Source organism: Apium graveolens, chromosome 6 (genome assembly GCF_009905375.1).
Source record: "Apium graveolens cultivar Ventura chromosome 6, ASM990537v1, whole genome shotgun sequence".
NCBI classification, from domain to species: Eukaryota; Viridiplantae; Streptophyta; class Magnoliopsida; order Apiales; family Apiaceae; genus Apium; species Apium graveolens.
Window position 1 is genome coordinate 226,103,573 of NC_133652.1, and position 15,117 is coordinate 226,118,689.

At 36.1% G+C, this 15,117-nt stretch overlaps 1 non-coding gene across 1 annotated transcript; it reads left to right on the forward strand.

The window, feature by feature from the left end:
* The first annotated feature begins 5,666 nt into the window (after nucleotides 1-5,666).
* On the forward strand, nucleotides 5,667-5,773 carry LOC141669329 (small nucleolar RNA R71). The gene has a single exon (XR_012553616.1). It is a non-coding gene; the product is annotated as a small nucleolar RNA R71 (small nucleolar RNA).
* The last annotated feature ends 9,344 nt before the right edge of the window (nucleotides 5,774-15,117 follow it).

Below are 15,117 nucleotides of genomic sequence, written 5' to 3' on the forward strand. Positions count from 1 at the left end.
GGGCACACTCGGTCGAGGGAAACTTGATCCTTATTAGCTAACTGTATCATCAATGCTTGTTCTAACAACTTAACTTCGCAATGCAGTTTATCGACAAAACTTTGGGAAACAAATGATCTTGTAGCTCCAGAATCAAATAAAACTTTAACATCTATGGAGTTGACTGGAAGCGTACCTGCCACCACGTCTGAACTCTGAACAGCATCCTTCATAGTCATATTGAATGTCCTAGCCTTTGGCTGGTCCTTTGCTGGTGGTCCTTCAATCCTTGGCACATTAGCAGTTGGTTCAGTTGTCTGGCAGTCCCTGGCAATATGCCCCATCTTTCCACATTTAAAGCAAACTGTTCCTGATTTATGAGCTGTAGTCTGACTTCGACACTCATTAGCATAGTATCCCTTCTGATTGCACTTATAACACAACAAATTAGCCTTACAAATCCCAAAATGCCTTCTACCACAAAATTTGCACTCTGACGCAGGTGGACGATTGGGTCTCTGCTGATTTGAATTCTGAAAACGGTTCCCATTTCCTGGCTGTGGTTTCTTAAATCCCACACTCTTATTGTCCTGAAACTCTGGCCTTTTATTGAAACGGCCCTGGAAGTTACCTTATTGCTGGCCTCCCCCTGAGGTTTCTATTTTCCTTTTCTTCCCATCCTTCCCTTTTTGATACATATCACTCTTACTTTCAATCACCATTGCTTTCTGCACCACTGCCACATATGAAGTCAATTCAAACATGGCCACCCTATTCTGAATCCAAAATCTCAATCCCTGTTGAAACCTTCTTGCTTTCTTTTCATCCGTATCAACCTGGTCTGGCACGAACCTCGCTAATTCAGTAAACTTAGCTTCGTACTCAGCTACAGTAAGATCTCCCTGGGTCAAGTTCAAGAATTGGATCTCCATTTGATTCTTCATATACCTCGGGAAATACTTCTCCAGAAACAGCTCTGTGAATCTCTCCCAAGTTATAAACTCACCTCCTTCCAATGCTCACGCGGATTCCCACCAATAGTTTGCCTCACCCTTCAGAAAGTAACTTGCAAACTTGGTCTTCTGCTCAGCTCCTGCTCCGACCAATTCAAAAGCCTTTTCCATTTCCTTGAGCCATGCATTGGCTTCCACAGGATCAGCACTTCCCTTGAACTCAGGTGGCTTCACTGCTTGAAACTGCTTAAAAGTCACTGCAGGTGGTGCTGCTCGCTGCTGCTGTTGCTGTTGCTGCTGTTGTTGCTGCTGCGTAAGATGTAACATCTGCTGCTGCATCAGTCCCAACATCTGGATAATCGCTGGATCTGTACGGCTCTCGGTACTACCCTCTCCTGAATTATTCCTTCTCTTTGGTGCCATTATTCTGGTAAGAAACAAGCAACATATATAATAATCTGTCAAGCATTGTGTCAAATATGTAGCAATTCCTTAGCATATCAAAATTCGCAAATAGTATCTCTTCCCTGAATATCATAAACTTGCTACCTTATTAACACAAGCGACATGATTATCACATAATCCTGCTTATTATCTCAAGAATAATAACACAAAGAAAATTTACTCCGAATTACCCAACCCTTTTAAATCCTTGCTCGAAATCTTAACTAAACCAACAAAATAGCAGGGCAATGACACAAGGCCTAAAGCTAAACGCAAAACAGGAAACCTAAACAACTTAACTACAACCTAACCCAATAACCTAAATTTAATCCTATAAAAACTAAACTACACGCGCCTATCTTATGTGATCTTCCTATGACTCATCTATGACAATCCTACGCCTGTTTCAGTGACCATAACCTGTAGCTCTGATACCAACCTGTGACGCCCTCCAAACCCGGGGTCTAGATTTGGGGGTCACTCGCCAATAAACCAAAATAAAATAATCACAGCGGAATAATATAATAAATACGACCCCTTTTACCTACACTGGATCGATCACAGGTTATAGTATGGAACAGGCACTAATACAAATCAAATGTTATTACAATCCATAGTCTAATTAGTTTTACAACTTATTCAAATTTTATTACAAACCTCTAGACTAATTAAGCGTCCCAAACTGTCTACCTAGAAACTCACTAACTATTTACAAGCACATAAGCTCTGGTCAGGCCTGGAACTTAAGCTTGCCCTGGCCTAGCTGAAAGAATCAAGATAAGAAACAAGTATGAGCGAAAGAAATGCTCAGCAAGTAGTAAATAGCTTATGATTTGGAATAACAACAGTATATCTGATGAACAAAACCAACTACAATAACTGAACAGTATCAAAACTGATATAAATTTGATAATAAACAATATTTGCAATATTTTATGTTTTGGGATTGGAATCCTCGAACGACGGTGTGTTGCCGCCGGTGATCAGCCGTGGAGCAACACCGGTATGCCGAAGCATATCCAACTAAACAAAGGTACCCAAGGCACATATTGGCCTAGCAAGGTGTTATATCCTGTATAACATATAGCTCACACTGGACCGCCGCCACGGCCTCTTACGCAACCATCCATCCCATAAAAAAAAACAATTTTCCGTCAAAGGAGTCGAATCAAATGACATCCTTAACCACATAACTCCCCATTTCTCATGATCCGGAGTTTTATCAACAACCAATGGCGAAATAACCAGAACAATTAGTTATTCGCTAATCTCAATTCAAAACTTCACTGTATAGAGTAATTCATAGCGAAACATAAAACGTTTAACTATTCTGAACTTAGAATAGTATGGATATTGAAAGAATAAAGTCCAGAGTCAATATCAATTGAATGATAAATACAAATATAGGTACTTGCATAATATGATTAGAAATGAACGTCACTTGAACGATAACTGAAGTTAGGGGTACTTGCCTGGTATGCTCAATAACCTCTTACTTTAACTCTGCTTCTAACTGCTGGCTACTATCTTCGTCTAACACTTGACTGCACTCCTTGCTACTCGATTCTATAAACAAAAGGACTATCTTAAGTGACAGAACTAAACTCAATCGACGTAACTCTACGTCTTGACATCTACACGACCGTTTATAACTAAGCATGGCATATTAAACTGTAAACAGATAGCATACTTATCATATAACACATAATCATGACATTTGTATAACATGTAATCACATAATTCATGCAATACATAAGTCATATCATTAAAAGATACGTCTCAGTGCGTTCAGAATGAAAATCAGGTCAATATTAGCATTTATCGATCAAATACCGACTCAAACTGATACACAAATCAAATGACATTGCAATATAAAAGAAATTAGGTCTCAAAAGTATTTTTATTGGAAGCGCAATATTTTTCTGAGTCTGTACACGTTCGTTTCGTATTAAACGGACAAACGGTTGATTTATTATGAATTTTTGAACATTTTTCGGAATAAAACGGGTCTCCAAATCATTTAATAATTAAATAATAGGGCTTGAACACTCGAAAATAATTTTATAAAAATTATCGAGTTTGGAAAATAATTTAAAATAATATTTTAAAGCTCGAATTTATTTTTCAGAATTTTTAAATCAATTTTAAATAATTAAATCTAATTAAATAATCAATTAAAATTAATTAATAACTAATTAAATTAATTAATCAATTAATATTTAAATTAATTGACTAATTAAATAATTAATTATCAACTAAAATTAATTAACTAAATAATTTGGATTTATTTTTGAATTAAAATAAATTTTCAGAATTGAAATAATGATTTTCAAAATAAATAAAATGAATTTTCAGAAATTAAAATAGGAATTTTGAATTATTTTTAAATCAGAAATTCAGAAACAGTTTTCAGATGTTTGCAACTGGGTTTATGGGATTAAAATCGGGTCGAAATCCGGGTCAAAAACCGACCCAAACGGGTCACCAAGAAACTGAAGAAACCCGCCGGAAAATTGCAGAATCCGGCGAGGTTCTGTTTCCCGGCGAAGTTCCGGCGAAGCGAAACACTCCCCTTCAGGCTTTTGTTCTGCCGTTTTCACTACCCCAATCCGTTCGTGACTCTACCAGCAACATCACCATGCCAACTGCAGCCACAGCTGATCTACCGTTCGTCTTCTCCGGCGAATTCTCAATCAAAACCGGCGACCTCGAACGACCTCCGGCCACTATCCCGTTTTCATTCGTTTCAACACTAAAATCACTGATTTTACTACCAAAATAAAGCTTGAGCAATATACAATCTATATACATGATCAAAACAAGCCAAATATTGCTTAATCAAAAACCCCCAAATTCGGATATAAACCCTAAAATTACGAATTTCCAAATCACTAGTCGGTTGAATGATTTGAGGGCATAAACAGAAAGAACATGAAAATCTGAACATTTTGGTTACTCATACTTCAAATTCTGAAGTCTGCATCACCCTCAAATTTGGGTTTGATTCTCGGAACTTTTCAAGAACACCAAGAACACATATTCAAAGAATTTTCAGAAAATCAAACCTTAATTTCTATATGATACCGAACCCTATTTTTGAAGTATAATATACCAAATTGACCAGAAAAACATACTCTACAACATGGAAGCATCAAATCACATCAACAACATCAAGAACAAATTTTCATAATTTAATTATCAAATAATTCGAATATAAATAATTAAATAAGAAAATTACTTTGATTTCTGGGCAGAAACTGATGATTGATTCAGAAAGAAGATTTCGAGAGCTTCGTTTTGATATGCTGCACGCCCGAATCGGAGTTCGATAACGCCTTCATTCGTGTGTTTGATTCTCGGGAACGTATCAGTTTCTCGGGTTTTTCTCTGTATTTACGGTATTTTAACTGGTTGCAAATGAATAAATGGAATAAATGAAATAATAAATAGGCTATTTATATTTATGAAATATTGGATCGTTCTGGATCATTTTGGATCGTTAAATTAGTTGCTTAGCCGCTAAGTAACTGTAAAAACGATACAATTCAATACCAGAATTGGATAATTATCAAAACTGGGCTTTTTATAAAACACCATATACGAAAATAACGTAAAAATATCCCGTCTTTTAAGAATACGGGTTTTGTTAATCACCGAAATGATTATCGTATTGAAAATATTGCGTCGGGCCGTACACGGGTCAAACCGTAATCCGGATCGAAAAAGTCAAAACACGGAAAATGTCCGGAATTACCAGATTAGGTTAAGAAGGAGTTTTCGGATGAGTTTCGGGTTGTAAACGCAAAAACGGTTGAAGTTGGAAGATTCCCGGCTTTATAAAATAATTTTTATAATTATTCTGAAAATAATTAATAATTCATAAATCATTATAAAATCATATAACACTCCAAAAATTACCAGAAAAATACCACAATTATCTATATTTTACTCTGGACATATAAAAATTCAAATATTCAAATAATGTCACATATAAACATTCAGATATCAATTCTACTTTTCAGATAATTCACCAAAGTTCACATAAAATCACATAAACAATTCTGAATAATAATAATAATATTTGAAAATATATTGGATATTACAGCTACCTTGCCCTGAGTTAGCCTCTGAGAAGGATTCTGGTATTCATTAGTAGCCATCAGTTCGATCAATTCATAAGCTTTATTATAGTTCTTAGCCCACAGGGCTCCTCCTGATGCTGCATCGAGCATAGGTCTAGACTGAGCGCCCAAACCATTGTAGAAACATTTTCTAATCATCCAATCAGGCATGCCATGGTGTGGGAACTTCTTTAGCATCTCCTTATATCGATCCCAAGCCTCGCACAGAGATTCTCCAGTTTTCTGAGCATACTGAGTAAGAGCATTCCTGATTGCAGCAGTCTTCACCATAGGGAATAATTTAGTGAGAAACTTTTAAGCAAGATCCTCCCATATGGTAATAGACCCTGGTGGTAGAGAATGTAACTAGCACTTTGCTTTATCCCTCTGAGAGAATGGGAAGAGTCGCAGTTTGATAGCATCTTCAGTCACCCCATTGAACTTAAAAGTGTCGTAGATCTCGATGAAATCCCTGATATGCATGTTGGGGTCTTCTGTAAGAGAACCCCCAAACTGAACTGAGTTTTGTATCATCTGAATCGTGCTCGACATGATCTCAAAAGTGTTAGCCGAGATGGCTGGTCTAATGATGTTCGATTGAATATCATCAATCTTAGGCTGAGAATAGTCCATCAGAGCCTTAGAATTTTCTCCTTGATCTCCCATCACTACTAGAGCTGGTTACTCGACTTTCTCTTCTTCTGCTACTTTCTCTTCATCCTCAAAAAATTCCCTTTGAATCACTATAGCTTCTTCCTCGGCTTAATCTAGAGTTCTCTTACGAGCCTGCGAACGCGTATGCATACACGCTCGCTAGAGTACCTGAAACACGACAAAGAGAAGGAGTAGGTAAGTAACAATATCCGAATCAATAAACTTTAATGATCACTGATGACAAACACATAAACTAAAAGTTAACACTATAGTCCCCGATGGCAGCGCCAAACACTTGTTAGTCGCTAAACACGTACTAAAATTTATGCAAGTATACGCGTTCGCAAGTAATATAGAATTATTTCTAGTTCGATCCCACAGAGACTGATTTAGGTTAACCTTGTGATTTATGCGCTTATGCAATAATGATATGGCTATTATTCAATGTTAAGACGAATAACAATTTGGGTTTTAATTATACTACGATTAATTATTGAGAATTATACTAAAGAACATTTACTAAAGAGAGTAAATAGAGTTGAATAATATATGACACAAACATGGGATTCTAATTTTATTAAGTACTTCATTGTACGAGTACCATACTACCAGACATCCATAAAAGAGATAGAAGTTGAATAGACACCAATTATATTGAGACCCTATATATCTATTGAATTTGACAATATAACGGTTTAATGCGTAAGTTATCTATCGTGATTACATAGGGCAAGTAAGATGGTTAAAATTACCTATGAATTATGCTTAGAAATAACACATGAACCTATGCTAGCATGGCAAGTTCTAAATCCTTAAATTCACTTTCGCTTCATTAAAAATTAACACACTATCTTATAAGTTCGCGATGCTCATAAGATAAATAAGCGCAACCAATACTAGGTTATCATACAATCATCACACACTAAGGCATTGAAATAGATTAACTAACGAAATCCATAAATAAATCCGCTAGAACCCCACGATAACGATTCGCCCATAATCGAACTCATCATCAATGTGGTTTCTGATAAAAGCATGGTATAATAAACGTAGTCTTTATACTTAAATAAACCAAGTACGAAACACAAGTAAAGGTTCAAGAATAAGAAAACTAGCATCCAACGTTAAAACTTAAAACAAAGAATCACAAGAATAAACTAGATCTTCTTCGCCTTGGTTGAATTTTGTTCTCCGGTCTTCTTTACTCCTTTTCCTTAGCTTTTGTACGTCTCTCCTTGTGCAAAATGTCTTTATTTATGTATATATATATGTTGTAAAATTGACCAGGGCTTCAAACTCTCAAAATCTTAGTAGAAACAGAATTCTGCTACCCTGACCTGGCGCGGTCGCGCGCTTAACCAGCATGGGCGCGATGAGTTTCTGTTCTTTGGGCGCGGGCGCGCCATCCTTCTGAATAAAATTCTGAATTATTTTCTTCTTCTTGCTGATTTGAGCCGGTCTTTTCACGAATCTTTAATCCAACACCATCCAAACACCAAATTAACACCACAACCACGCTAATTTACCTGATTACCTGGAAAATTCCTGCAGTACAAAAACACGTAAAAACACCAACAACTTGAGTATAAAAACACCAATTCAAAGCTTTACGGATTGTAATAAAGTGTCAAAAATGCCACTCAACAGCATGTTGGGAAATGAGGGAGGTGCAGAAATGGGTGAAGACATAGCAGATTTGCAATTAATAGACAAATGATTAACACCACCACACTTAACACAGATTTTTCTAGGTGCATATTTATCAGGTGTGTAGTTGTTATGTTTGTTAATTCTTATTTTCCCATTCCTGTTATTTTTCCTTTTAGAGTCTGCTTTGACCTCAATTTTCTCCAATTTATCACTCAGTTGCTTCATTGACAGATGCCCCACATTAACTCTTTTGTTCTCTTTGACTTGACTTGATTCTCCTGTAAGAAAGTTCTTAGAAACTGACCCATATTTCTCATTGAGTTTAGATAGCTTAGGTTTTATAATTGGTTTTCTTTAATTTGATGGATGTGGTTCTTTTTCTTTCATCGGATAATTCCTTTTATCTTTCGACGGATAATCTTCATATAATTCCTTTTATTTTTCGATGGATAATCTTCGTTATCTATTGAATCCACATCCGTTGAAAGTCCTTCTATCAAACCAGGATCCAGTTTCTGCTCTCTCTTTTTCCAGGCTTCTTCAAAGAATGATTGTATACCTTGAACTTTAGCAATTTGGGTATGTACATCTCTTGATGACTTCCAAGCCTTGATTATCTCTTGCTCTCGTTCAAACTGCTTTCTTAAAATCTCCTCTTTCTTTAAGTATTCAGTCCACTCCTCCTTAACAATTCTACACTCTTATTTCAGTTTCTCAAACTCAACAAATTGAGTTTCTAACACAGTATTCCTTTCACTTAAAAACAAATTATTTTCCTTAATTTTTATGTTTCCTTTAGTGAGAGATTTAAGTGTAACACATAAGTGATATAATTCTGTTGACATTTCATTTATAGGATCATTACACTCATCTTTAGAAAGTTGTGCTAGATTAGTAGTGATTACCTGATTTCTTAAAGAACTGACTTCCACTTTATTTGATTTGGCCATTAGAGCTAGATTGACATAGCTTATTTCTTCATCTTCATCTACCCCATCAGCTGCCCAGTCATTTTCTTGAGTCAGGAAAGCCCTTTCCTTTTGTTTGATCAATTCAAAGTACTTCTTTTTATAATCCACAAGATCAAACTTCTTTTTCTCTGAATCAGGCTTTCTACATTTAATTAAAAAATGACCACTCAAGCCACATTTGAAACACTTGAATTTGGATTTATCCACCATGTTTCTATTTGGCTTGGCTGCTCCAAAATTCTTTTTGAATTTGAGCTTGGAAAACCTTCTTTATAGGAAAGCTAGATGTTCATCTATGTCCTACATTTCATCCTGACTAAGATGATCTTCATGCTCAAGTACTAGCCCTTTTTTTTTCCTTCACAAACCCTAGAGTTTGATGCATATTCCACAGCTTCAACCTTCATCTCTTTCACTCTCTCTTGTTCAGCTACCAAAGCTATAGATCCTCCTTTCTTCCTTTTTTTTTCTATCTACTCATCTTGTTCCAACTCAAGCTCATAAGTTTTTAAATATCTATACAGTGTCTCCAAAGTAAATTCCTTGTAATCTTGAAAATTTCTGAGAGAGACAGTCATAGGCTTCCATTCTTTTGGTAGAGATCTAAGGAATTTCAATTTTGAATCTTTTGTCGATTACACTATTCCATGCAGCATTAGTGCATTTAGTAGTTTTTAAAATCTACTAAAGATGTCACTCAAAGATTCACTGTCTTCACAATGAAAATGCTCATACTGCTGGATTAGAAGTTGCATCTTATTTTTCCTCACTTGTTCAGTTCCATCACATATGATTTGAATTGTATCCTAAATATCTTTAGCAGTTTTGCAGTTGATGACATTGTCAAACATATATGCATCAAGACCATTGAACAGAATGCTTATAGCCTTTTTGTCTTTGTGCACTTGCTCAATGTCTTCATCTGCCCATTTTGATTGTGGCTTTGAAATACTTTTCTCATTGCCTACAGCTCCTTCAGTATCTGTAGCAGCTCTTCGAGGAACATGAGGGCCTTTCTCAATGAAATCAACATATCTTTCATCTTGAGATAGAAGATGCAGCTGTATTTTCATATTCCAGTGGTGGTAGTTGTCTTTATCCAGAAAATGGATCTTCACTCCAACATCCTTCCTGCTCATGTTGTTAGTTGCTTTGATCTTTAAACTCTTAGTGTGTCAAGAGCTTGCTCTGATACCAATTGTTATTCCCAAATAATCTAACAATAGAATTACAGAGGGGGGGGTTGAATATAATTTTAGGTTTCTTTTCAAAATTAAAGAAACTGCTTTATCAAAATATATTAGTGTTTGAATATGCAAATGTGTGGAATGAAATATGAATGTATTCAAAACATAAAGTTATTTAACACAAAGATTTAGAAACTTTCTGGTGGATTGAACTTTCCACCAGAGATATATATTGATTGAGAACTCTATGATGCAAGAATGCAAACAACTGCTTACAAGTTTAGTTACAAAGTAAGAACTAAGAAATTCTTAACAGATTATGCTGTATCTATTTCTCAGTTCTTTCAATTTATATTTTTCCACTTTCTACTGTTCGTTTATATATCACCAAGTTACATGTGAGAAAGATAAACTAATAAAACAAAAATGTCTAAGTCTATTCATATGTTCCTTCATTTCTCCATCCAACATCTTTGTATTTCTTCAAGTAAGTATGGAAATCGAAATGCTTCTTTGTTCTCAAAATCCTGCTAATAGGCTGCCACATTCCTTTTGTATACAATCAACACATGTAACTGTCTAGTCACTATCAACTCCTTTTTGAATTTATTATCCGTCGAGACTCTGTTAGATCATCCGTCGAGACTCTATTGGATCATCCGTTGAATGAGACTTGGGTCATCCATCGAAACCTTGTAGAAATATCCGTTGAAAGTATTTCCATACCAGTTGACTCAATTTCATTTATACAAAATTACAAGACATCTAATATTTACAATTCGACAACCTATTTTGCATATCATCCTAGTAGCCAACCTGACTAAGAATATCATACAACTTCTAATCTTCTAAGACATTACAGTACATAGGAATGTGCTACAAAAACTCATTTAAACATAAGCTACTCTTTCAATGGATGACAAGATAAGATCATTCATTGAAAGCTACAATTACACTTAATTAAATCTATCAAGGTATTTTGGGAAAATATCATCAAGCTTACAACATATTCCTAATAGGTGATTATAGGAATAATGAGGTGGAAGCTAATTCAGGGGGTGTAAGTGTAGAGGGTGACAATGAAGTTGGCTTGACCTCTCAGATGACACCTTGATTCGATAGGATATGGTTAGTCTCAAGATCAAGAATAATAGGGGACGCCCAAGGAAAGTCTCTAACAATAAAGAAAATAAGTATTTTAGGGTTCCTAGCAAGAGAGGGATGAAAAGATAATTGGAAGCTAGTATAAGATAACCATTAGCTATCAAGGTGGGTGGGGATGAAGCTAGTGAGATTCTAAATACTTGACTGCAAATGGGTCTTATTCAGGTGCCTTAAAAAAAGTCTTTGAAGATAATAAGGGAGAACCTTAACCTTAATTGAGTGATTTTGTCTGATATGTCAATATGACATATTTTTATGTTTAAGCAATCTGTGTTGAGCTGGAATGTCAGGGGAGTTTCTAATGATCTTAACAGATCCAACATTTCTGCAGTGGTTAGAGAATCCAGGGTATCAATTCTGTGTGTTCAGGAAACTAAGTGTGCCCGTTAGAATTTTAGGTGGATTTTAAATTTAGGTTTGGGTAGTAATGTGGGCTGGTTGGACTCTCCAGCAAGTGGGTTATCTGGTGGGCTTCTTAGAGTTGGGAAGAAGGATGGGTTGGATGTGATGAGCCATTTCTCATCTCAAAATTGAATACTAATAGTGGGCACCTATAGAAAATTGAATTCTAAGATTGCTTACTTTAATATCTATGCACCCCGTAACCGTTTATGAAAATCATTTTTATGGAGTGCCCTATCCTACTGCATCTCTAAGCTTATTATTATGATAGGTGACTTCAACTGTGTAAGATCTGCGTCTGAGAAGGACAACTGCATATATAAAAAATCTGACTCGAATATTTTCTCTAGGTTTATCAGCAGTAATAACTTGAATGATATAGATTTGGTTAATTCAAAATTAACTTGGTATGGTCGTGGAAACAAAAAAATAGGTTGGATAGAGATTTTATAAGAAGTGAGGGTTCTGACTCGGGGGATTGGGTCCTAAGAGGCTTGAGAAGGAAAAACTCTGACCATAGACTCATTGTTATGTGTAGATTAGAGAGGATTGGGGTCCCAACTGTTGGCTGGAATTTGATGAGCTCATGAAAAGAATGGAAGGGGATTGGTTTGCTGATACAGGTTCTTCGCTAGTTGGAAAGATTAGGAAGCTCAAAATGGGTGCGAAACATTGGAACAGTTCTAAATTTGGATACATTTTTGAAAGAATTCTTCATCCTGAGAAGTAGCAAAAGGAAGCTGATAATTTGAACTCGGGGACCTCCACTAAGCTTTTGATAAAAGAAAACTTGGACTCGCTATAAAGAATCTAGTCCTCTATTCTATGTCGAAAGGAAAGGGTGAACTAGAGTCTATAGGGGTAAAAGAATAATAGGTTCTTCCATAAAGCCATTTAGAAAAGGAATTGCTCTAACATAATCTTATGTTTAGAGGAGGATGGTATAAAGGTGGTAGATCCTGTAAAGATTAAAAATTTGATGTGGAATCATTTCAACAAGGTGCTTGGGAAATCAAATAAGGAGTTGGTTTTTAATCTAGGACCTTTCCTACTGAAAAGATTATCTGATGCTCATAGTCTTGATCTGGTAAAGGAATTTCAAATCGACTAGGTTGAGTTAGCACTTTGGAGTACAGAGTCTACTAAGGCCCCTGGGCTGGATAGAATTAATGCAGGTGTCCTCAAAAGAATGTGGAATATTATTAAAGGAGATGTAATTGATTTCTTTGCTGAGTTCTGGTACAAGGGATCAATTCCAAAATGTATGAATGTGTCTTTCATTACTCTTGTTCCTAAATCCTCTGATGCATCTAAGCCATCATATTTCAAACCTATGAGCCTCATGAATGCTACCATGAAACTTTTAACTAAAGTACTAACCCTAAGACTTAAACCCCATATGAATTAGTTGGTATCGGATAAATAGTCTACTTTCATACAAGGTCGACAGATCTCAGACAGTATTCTCATGACAAATGAGGTAGTCTCTGCGTTGAAATTGAAAAAATGCAAGGGTTTAGTTTTTAAGGTCGACTTTGAAAAGTCTTTTGATAGTATCAACTGGAACTTCTTGCTCAACACTCTGGAAGCCATGAACTTTTATCATACATGGATAAACTGGGTCAAATCTATTCTTGAATCTGCATCCATCTCTATCCTTGTTAATGGTAGTTCACCTGATGAGTTCATCCCTAAGACTGGAATTCGACAAGGTGACCCTCTTTCCCCTCTCCTCTTCAACTTAGTTGGAGAAGTCTTGTCTAAACTTATAGAGGTGGGAAACTTGAAAGGAATTTTTCAGGGAATAAATTGGTCCAGCAAATCTTGGTAGAGTCACTCACTTGCATTATGCGTATGATGTTATATTATTCATGGATAATACAAATGACTCAGTGAGGGGAGTTAAGAAGGTGCTACAATGTTTTGAGCGACTATCGGGCCTTAGGGTCAACTACCACAAGAACAATATTTTTGGGTTTAATGAGGTCAATCAGAATCTCTCGAATTGGGCTTCAATTATAAGGTGTAAAGTTGGAGAAGGACACATAAATTACCTGGGTATCATGTTGGGAATGTCCCCTAATTTTATTCGGTATTGGGACCCCAAATCTATTTCTATGGTTGGACGCCTTATTCTCATCAAGGCAGCTCTAGATATTCTACCCTGGTTTAGTCTATTTCTAATACCTATAACAGTTATTAATGTCTTGGAGCGCATTCACGGGGATTTCCTATGGGGTCATGATCATAATTCTATAAAACTCTGGTTGGTTGGGATAAGGTATGTGCAAGTAAAGATGCTGGTGGATTGGGAATCTCACCATTAGTATTCAAGAACCTCTCTTTTCTCTCGAAATGGTTGTGGAGATGCTATGAGGAAAAAAATAGGTTGTGGAACATCATGTTGAGAGACAATTATGAAACAACTATCCAATATGACTTACATTCGATCTCGGCTAATAGGGCATCTCCTATGGTTAGGAGTTTCTTAAGATTGGGCAAATTGATTCATCTGCTTCTCTGGTCCTTAATTCAAATTTCGTCTGATGTATTAAAAATGGGGAAAAGATTTTATTTTGGGAAGACTGGTGCTCTGAGGTTAAGTATGTTAACCTTATATCGAATATCAAACCTAAAATGTTGTACAGTGAAAAAATTCCTTTCAAGTTGGTTTGACGAAGACACTGATGTATTCAATGTGCGGTCTATACCCATTCTGTCCAGAGACCAATCTAGTTTGGAAACTTTGATTGAGATCCTAAATTTTGTTACCTTGTCAAGGGGCCAAGATATGTTAATGTAGATTCCTAACAAATGAGTTCTTACATCTGGTGCTTTCGTCAAACATTTACATCTAAGGAATGGCCAGGTCAGGGTGGTCAACATCATATGGAATGTTATATGGAAATTGAAGGTTCCTCTAAAAATCTTTATTTTATTGTGGAAAATTCAATGGAATATTCTCCCATCAAAGATTTTTCTCCATGTGTTATGGATAAAAAACTAATATATATAATTGCTGTATTTAATACTAAGGAACGTGAGCTGCGAGGCTCGATTTGACTGCTCTTGTGTTTCGTGACTCAATCTGCCTTAACAAGATGCCTACGTACCTTGCTGATTGCCAAGGATCAAGTCAAAAAAAACGTAGTTCTTGTTTATGGGGTGAGGCCCCTTATATAGATGTGGGAGTCCTTGAATTGGACTTGGTATAGGAGACTTGGTGGTCAAGTCTCTGAATTAGGATAGACTTAGGAGTCCTAGGAAGTAGGAAGTTGATTCCTTATCCCATGAGGTTCCTTGGAGGCCAATCTACAAGGATTTATATCCCCATTAGGACTTATCTTGATAGCTGTTTTTCTCCCTTATTTATTAATTACGAAATTAATAAATAATCAGGGCTTTGGGCCTTCTTTTGTTCCATCAGGCCTGATCTGGTCCATCAGGCCTGATCAATGTGTTAACCTTCCTGGTCTGAATATCATACATCTTCTTATTGGGCCTAGCAGCCCACGCCTTGTACAATTAATGCAATATTTAATTATACAATCAGGATTTATTTATCCCTATCATTTGCCCCCCAACTTTTGGG